The following is an 8,738-nucleotide window of genomic DNA, read 5'->3' on the forward strand; positions in this document are numbered from 1 at the left end:
TCAATAAATGTTGTTGCAAGTAGTGGATTTATATATCTTCAGAAATGACTCAAGTAGATATATGGATATTTGCTTGATGAGACGTAAGTCTGGATCTTTTGAAATCATTCGAAAGGTTTTCAAAAATGAAGTAGAAGTTATTGTAACAAGGAAATTATGTTTCTGCAATTTTATTGCAGAAAGGAATATTTGAGTTACAAGTTTAGCGAATGTCTGATGAGTTGTGAAAAGAGTTTCATAACTTACAACTCCCGGAACACCAATATGAGTGGAATGTCTGTGAAGATGTAATCAAACCATTTATGACATGGTAAGATCAAAGATGACATAAATAAATTTGCCATTATCACTTTTGAAGAGTAATGCTTTAGAGACTGCGGCTTTTACACTGAAAAGAGCTCCATCAGGTCTGTTGAAATGACGGCATGGTATGGTACGCCCAACCATGTTATATCCTTTCTTAACATTTGGAATATGGGGCTTGTGTAAAAGGTTACAAGCCTATTCCAAATCAGGCAAGTGCTACTTTGTAAGTTATCCCAAGTCATTGGGTATTCCCCCCTCACTATACCAAGGCAAATAGTTTTGCCACGAAACGGTGTGCTTTTAAAGAGAATGGTTCTTTCAAAAAGGTGAGTGGGAGAACAGTGCAACTCGACGACATAACAAGTATCTTCGTCATCAGGTCAAAGAAAAGGAACCCTTGAAGTGATTCCAGAGTTTCCTACTGCGACTGATACGGAAGCCTCTACATTAGATGTATGGACTTCGGTCGAACTTGCAGCTGAACAACATAGGCAAAGCTTGTGCAAACCTCTCAGGTGTGCAAACGAGATATTGTTGTTAGACGGCAGTATACCTATGATACACAAGGAAGCGTTGATGGGCCCTGACTCCGGAATTGGCTGAATGCCAATATAATCCGAGATAGTTTCTATAAATGATTCAAGATTTAGATCTTGATAAACCCTCCGAAAGACTTGGAGTCTAACGGATTGTAATGGGACTATAAACTGATATGGATAAAAATGTTTTATCCATTAAGCTCGACTTGTTGCAATAACAAGTTCAAGGAGTTGACTACAATGAGATTGTCTCGCCGTAGCAATGCTTAAAGTCGGTTCGGGTTAAACTAGCAATTAATACATATTTCAAAACGTGAGATATGAAACATGGATGACAAAAGAATTTCCATGAAATGGAAAAACAACCTAGGACTTGTATGTGATACAATCCAAAGTATTTTGTCGGTCCAAAGGATGCTAGTAAGTATGCTAGCTTCAGAGTTCCAGCAATGGACAGAAGAGAGCAAAATGGAGTTGGAATCTTCGTTTTTGATGGAATGGTCAAAGGGATTTGACTTCATCAATGGGTAACGAAGATGCTTGTTGTTTCAAGAAAGTAAGTGGGAGCATAATAATATTTCTGGAAACCTTGTGTGCTTGACACATTGTTAATTGGAAATAAATTTCTTGACACGAATTAGGACTTCATTTGAAAATAGTTTTTCGATGAAGTGCTTGGGCTAAATAGCCTTGATATTAGGCATAATGATCTATGGAGATAGATTTACCTAATAGTGCTGAGCAAAAATACATATTGACAAGATGCTAAAACCGTTTAGCACTAAGAACGACAAGGAGTGATTCTCGCCGAAGTCACATGGAAAGAGTTTTTGCAAGAATCAGTGTCCCAAAACACTGATGAGCAAAATACATGATGGAGATTCCACACACTCCTGTGTTTGGATTAATCATGTATTCCATGGTATGTAAAACAACCAGATATGTCCAATACTCCCAAGCTGTTGCGAGTATAGATACCAAAGTGATCAAAAGTACTGATCATGGGACAACAGTGAAAAAGGATCATTGAGTACTAAAGTAGCACGAATGACATGTTTTCTCGCAAGTGGAGATCATGAAGAATTCGTTGTAAAAGGTTACATCGATACAATCTTCATCATTTCTCCATGCGATTTTCGATTAAATTGAGGGTTTTATGTAACACACAATATGGTGGTGCAGTTAGTTGGAAATTGTTCCGAACAAGTTACTGTGGCGAATTCTATAACAGAGGCGAAGTATGTTGCCGCTTTAGAAGCGACAAAGACAAAGATGTTGAATCATATAGTTCATTCATGAACTTAGTATGGTTCCAAGAAGGCTTTGGTCAATGGGACACTATTGCAGATGGTTGCTCCATAACTCAGTATGAGGAATCAGGTTTCGACCAATGATTCACATATATACAAAGCCAAGTCCACACAAAATATGAATTTTGTGAAAGCGTGAAAATGCGAGGATATGCGGATATACACACGGAGCTGAAGTTGTCAGATCCGATGGACATCAGGCTATACCACATGTGAAGCATTTTTTACACCAGTATGCCATAGGTGTAAAGTGCATTAGCATTAACTAGATTATTGACTCTAGTGCAAGTGGGACTCTATAGGAGATATGCCCTAGAGGCAATAATAAATGATATTTTTATCTCCATGTTCATAATTATGTTTATGTTCCATGCTATAACTGCTATGGTTCTCGAGTCTGCAATAACACGAGGCTCGGACGAAGACTCATATGCACGTGTGGAATAATAAACGGTAAGAAGTATTCCTAGTCTGGCCTCTAAGACTAGCTCAAGTGTTGCATGATGGTTGTGTTTTCCTGACCATGGGCATGTCTATGCCAGCAACTTTGAGGGCACAATGTTAAGAGAACATTTCTGTTGAATCGACCCAGATTGATGTTATGCTATGAGATTCATTCGTCACAAGTTTATGGTTGATAACACAGAGATGGTTAATGTTTGCATAATTCCTTAGACCATGGGAGTATCGAGTTTCTTCATACTTGCTTCATGAACTTTAGGGTTTGTTAAACGTCATCCGTAAATGGGTGGCTATTACGTCGGCTTACGGGTTCATGGAAAAGTGTGTCAAGTAACTTGATAGCTCAAGATTGGGATTTGCTCCTCCGACGATGGAGAGATATTCTCGGACCCTCTCGGTGTTACGGTATCCATAATCGTCTGGCCAGACACCTTGTGATTTGATCACTGGGATGCCGGAACACGGAAACAAGAAAAGAGAACAAAACCGGTAACGAGGTAACTTGCATGGTGGAAAAATTGTTCGTCCACAGGGATGCAATAAATCTCACCTCGGGTGTTTGTGACATATCACGAAGCAACAGGAATAGCTCACTGCAACTGGAGGTTCACTCGAATATTCATTCGTGTGGGTATAGGGGTCAATATCAGTGTCCACGACTCCGATGTTGATCATTGATCGGAAGGGGTTCCGGGTCATGTCTATACTTCACCGAACCTATAGGGTCACACGCTTAAGGGTTATCTATCTGCTAAATACTAGACATGGAGTGTGAGAGAAATTTGCCAAAAAAGTTTCGGAGACAATGGAAGAGTTCCGGAGAGAGAATAATGAAATAGTTTCGTAAAACCGAAAAGTTGTTTTGGGATATACCATGAAGTCAAATTGGTTTCGGGACACGCCTGATAATTCTTGGAGGGTGCCAGAATTATTCTGGAAACTTCTGGGGATTTTTCGGGATCAAAACCGGAAATGTTCCGGAGCTGCCGGTACTGCTTTGGTTGTTTTGCGTAGATGAAATTCATTTATCTGAAATTGTTTCGGAACGAATCCAAAATCATTTTAGTGGGTACTGGAATTATTCTAAGACCCACAGAAGTATTTTCGGATTTAATGGACGCGAAAAATTGTCTTCACGAATAGTGATAACGCATTCTTGTTTGCTTTTCGCAGGTGAAAATCACTAAACCAAAATTGTTTCGGAACACATTGAAAATTGTTTTAGTGGGTACTGGAAATGTTCTGAGCCCACATAAATATTTTCAGTTCGAACGGACGCTGAAAAATGTCGTCATGAATAGTGAAAGTGCTTTTTTACTTGGCTTCTTGGAGAAGCCACCTTGAGGCCTTTTGGTAGTATCCCCTTGGCTTCTTGGAGAAGCCACCCTTGGGCTTGGCCTATAAATAGGGGTGGAGGGGGCTGCCTAAAGACACTCTCTTTCTCACAAACAAGTGCCATGCATGATCTGGCTTCTCTCTCCCCCCGAGCGAAATAGTTTCATAGAGCCATAAGGCTGTCTGGGTTCCGGCAGGAACTAGTTCTGGACGGTGAAGCCCTGTCGGATAGATGACATCGTATGTGTGCAACCCCGTAGAGAGGTCGTAGTTTCGATACTTTTGCCTAAGGGGCTGTTTTGAGAGTGCCTCCCGAAGGGCTGTCCAAGTGACGGTCCGAGTTCTGTGAGTCCTCCCGAAGGGCTGTCCGCGACACCGTCCGAGGGACTGTCCGACTGCCTCCCAGAGGGTTGTCCGTGGGGTGGATGAGGGTATACATCCTCGCGATTGGGAGGTTGTAAATCCTAGCTGCAGGGATCTGCACCGCCGATCGTCATCAACTCTACTTCCCGCTGCGCTACGAGTCGGTAACGAAAAAGATCAAACCTTGTATGCAATCTCCATAGTGGTCCTGGGCTAGTGCGTAGGTCGGAATTTTTTTTGTTTTCTGCTACGTTGCCCTACATCGGATTCATCCGGGCCTCTTCATCACGGCGACAAGTGCGAGAAGACATGGAAGGGTCAGCACTCGGCGATCGAAAAGTAGCTACCCTAGAACCTTGGTTCTGAGGAATGATTTGGAGGCACCAAGGTGAGGCAGCACACATCGTCCTCACTGCCACTGTCTGTGGTAGGGCTTAGCCCGACGACCTCCGACAATGACGGTGAGGGAGGGAGTAGCGGAGGTGAAGGCTAGGAGCAGCTGCAGTTGCGGCCTCCGGAGTGGCTAAGTATTTGTAACCATGTGTGAACTGATTTTTGGTACCTTTCGGTATTTATTTGGGTGAAAGTGGCTTCCACATCACCGAATGCCAACTCGCTTACCTGCTAACCCACAAGTATAGGGGATCAATTGTAGCCTCTTTCGATAAGTAAGAGTGTCGAACCCAACGAGGAGCTAAAGGTAGAACAAATATTCCCTCAAGTTCTATCGATCACCGACAACTCTACGCACGCTTGACGTTCGCTTTACCTAGAACAAGTATAAAACTAGAAGTACTTTGTAGGTGTTGTTGGATAGGTTTGCAAGAATATAAAGAGCACGTAAATAAAACTAGGGGCTGTTTAAGTAAAGAAGAAATAAAGTTAGTATAGCGAGTGTGGGAAAGTGGTGGTAGGAGTTGCGAAATTGTCCCTAAGCAATTGACTACGTTACTAGACCGATAGCAAGTTTTATGTGGGAGAGACCACTGCTACCATGTCATCCCTGACTTGGAATTCTATGCACTTATGATTGGAACTATTAGCAAGCATCCGCAACTACTAACGTTCATTAAGGTAAAACCCAACCATAGCATTAAGATATATTGGTCCCCCTTCAATCCCGTATGCATCAATTTCTATGCTAGGTTGAAGCTTCTGTCACTCTTGCCCTCCAATATATAGTCCTATCAACATACAACTAACCCTATGGTGTGATCCACGCGCGCGCTCATATGATGGGCACCAAAGGACAGCAACATAACCACAAGCAAATTAAACCAATCATAGCAATTCGCCAATTACCGATAGGACAACGAAAATCTACTCAGACATCATAGGATGGCAACACATCATTGGATAATAATATGAAGCATAAAGCACCATGTTCAAGTAGAGGGTACAGCGGGTTGCGGGAGAGTGGACCGCTGTAGATAGATGGGGGAAGGTGATGAAGATGTTGGTGAAGATGACAACGGTGTTGGTGAAGATTGCGGTGACGATGATGGCCCCGGCGGCATTCCGGCGCCACCGGAAGCGAGGGGGAGAGAGCCCCCCTCCTTCTCCTTCTTCATTGGCCTTCTCCCTAGGTGGGAGAAGGGTTCTCCCTCTGGTCCATGGTCTCCATGGCGTGGGAGGGGCGAGAGCCCCTCCGAGATTGGATCTGTCTCTCTGTCTCTCTCTGTTTCTGCATTCCAGATTTTGGCCTTTCACCGTTTCTTATATTCACGGAGATCCGTAACTCCGATTGGGCTGAATTTCGGACACGATCTCTATCCGGATATTAGCTTTCTTGCGGCGAAAGAAGGGCACCAACCGCCTTATGGGGTGGCAACGAGGGCCAGGGCGCGCCTGACCCCCTGGGGCGCGCCCCTGCCTCGTGGCCCCCTCGGGCATCGTCTCGCGTTGATTCTTCTTCCCAAAATTCATAAATATTCCAAAAAAAATCTCTGTCAGTTTTTATGCCGCTTGGACTCCGTTTGATATGGATTTTCTGCGAAACTAAAAACATGCAACAAACAGGAACTGACACTGGATCAATATGTTAGTCCCAAAAATAGTATAAAAAGTTGCCAAAAGTATATGAAAGTTGTAGAATATTGGCATGGAACAATCAAAAATTATAGATACAACGGAGACGTATCATTACCCACTGTCTTCTTTTCTTCTATAAGAAAAATAACACAGACACGCACACGGGTTTCATGATGGGCGCAGTGTGCCGCCGCGCCTTCGCCTGCTAGTTGGAAATAAAGAGTACTACCTCTGTTGTCGTTTGATTGGTAGATCGTGTTGCAAGTAAGCTCTGGGTAGGGCTAGATTCTTGCAGTGAAAAACATATCCTAAACCAGTCATTGCCCTTGAATGATGGAACTTTTGTTTGTTAAGAGCAACTCCAATAGCTCCACTCTCCGTAAAAAGACTACCATTTAAGGGGAGCTGAACCAAAAATAGCCCTCCAACAGCTTTCATAAATTATACAAACATCCTGTAGTTCATCACACTTACGTAAATATTGAATGAAACAACTATAAATATTACTAGAACATGCGTGCGCTGCTACGGGCTAAATATAAATGAATCAATCAAATGATTAAGGTCTACACTTATTGACATTTGGGCTCGTTCAAACATCAAACAGGTGGCCAACGGGTTCCCCCAAACTCAACTGTCTGGACAGTGCGGGCTCCCCCAAATCCAGCCCATACGTGGAGGACAAATATAGTCCGCCATGTTATCTGCAACATGTCGTTCCAACACAGAAACCCTACCCCATGGCACACCCTTTCCTTTTTCTGTCGGACCATCCCCTTCCCGTTCGGTTTCCTGCCGTAGTTGGACATTTCTTGTTGAAGCTCTCTCCTTTAAAACCGGATGACGTGCATCTCACGTTCGCTATGGCGTCTTCTCTCCTTCACACCGTACTTCCCCATGGACTGTCAAGGAGGAGTCTCCCGTGAACCACCCCGCTCTCCGTCCTGATCCACTCCTCCCCCCGTGTTCGTGTCGATCTACCACCGGGAGGAGGCGTGCACTGCCCTTGACGCCCCTCGAGGCAAGAAGGCGTACCTGATGTCTCGAGGTGCACGTCATCCGGTTAATCACTACTCCTAAACTGACCGAGCAGCTACCAGTTAATGATTTCTTGAACATTGGTTAATTGACAAAAAAATTGTCAATTGACAATAGCAAAATAACTTCTATATATAGAGAGCGATGATAACATATATGTTTTCTCTTTCTAGTTTATTATGAGATATGATCGCTTGCACATCATTTTGTTGTATAAAATTTCAAGAATTATTTACCGCTTCCAACAATGTCGCCTCAGAACCCTAGTCGATGGTTGCTTTTTGGAAGTCGTAGAATCCATCTTTATCTATCTCATATGGGGCAAAAGTAATCATATACAAAAATATACCTTTTTCTTATTATGTGCAACATTCATACAAAGAAGAATAATTATTTGTATGCATCTCTTCTGGTTTTGTAAAACTCGACGGGTTTTCAGTCCAGTCCATCATTTTTATGCCAGTTGATATTTTCAATGCATGGCCTGAATTCATCTGACCTCTGATCAACAAAAGTGAAACATATATAAAAAAAATATTTGCATACTATTAAACTGTTTTATACATTTAAAAAACATTGTATATTTTCAAACCTGCTCCAAATTCAAACTGTTTTTTTTTCACCTACACAGCCTTATCCCCCTTAGAAAAACATGCAACCTGTTACCTTCACTGCTAAAAAACACACAGCCTTATCCTCACTGCGGACAACGGCTCCTTCCTCACACAGCCACTCCTGTCCATGATGCCAAAATGTTATTCACTGAACATTTTCCGTATACATTAAAAATATTTTATAGACATGTAATATTTTTCGAATGCATGATTAATATTTTCTAAATTTTTGCATAAAGTGACTTTGTATTATATATATTCAGATTCAGAATATTTCCATTTATAAATAAAAGAAAAAAACAGAAAAGATGAAAAAAAAACAAGTGCTTAACTCCTCGCATCCTGGGCAGGTCACTAGCGTAGGTGATTGAAGCGAGCGCTCCTGTCATCTTGCGTGAAGTGAGGTATAGCCGAAATCACTAATTAAGGAGTCATTGTAAAGTTCATTCCACCTTCCCAGGTCGCGACAAGTGGCGCACATGAAGCGCGCCACTTGTCGCAACCTGGGAGTTTTCCCTTTTTTCGTAGGTCCGTTTATTCAAAACATTTTATCTCTTAAACCGTGCGACCAAATCTCGAACAATTTTCATCGTTGTATTCCTCGCGTCGAGATCTTCAAAATTAGATCACATGTTGATAAGTTTTGACAAACTTTCTTTTTCACGAAAAAATCGGACGAAAAAACTGAATCGGGAGCACGGGTTTTTTCCCTTTCCGAAAGAGGCACGCCCGTGCCTCTC

Source organism: Triticum aestivum, chromosome 6D (genome assembly GCF_018294505.1).
Source record: "Triticum aestivum cultivar Chinese Spring chromosome 6D, IWGSC CS RefSeq v2.1, whole genome shotgun sequence".
Taxonomy (NCBI): domain Eukaryota; kingdom Viridiplantae; phylum Streptophyta; class Magnoliopsida; order Poales; family Poaceae; genus Triticum; species Triticum aestivum.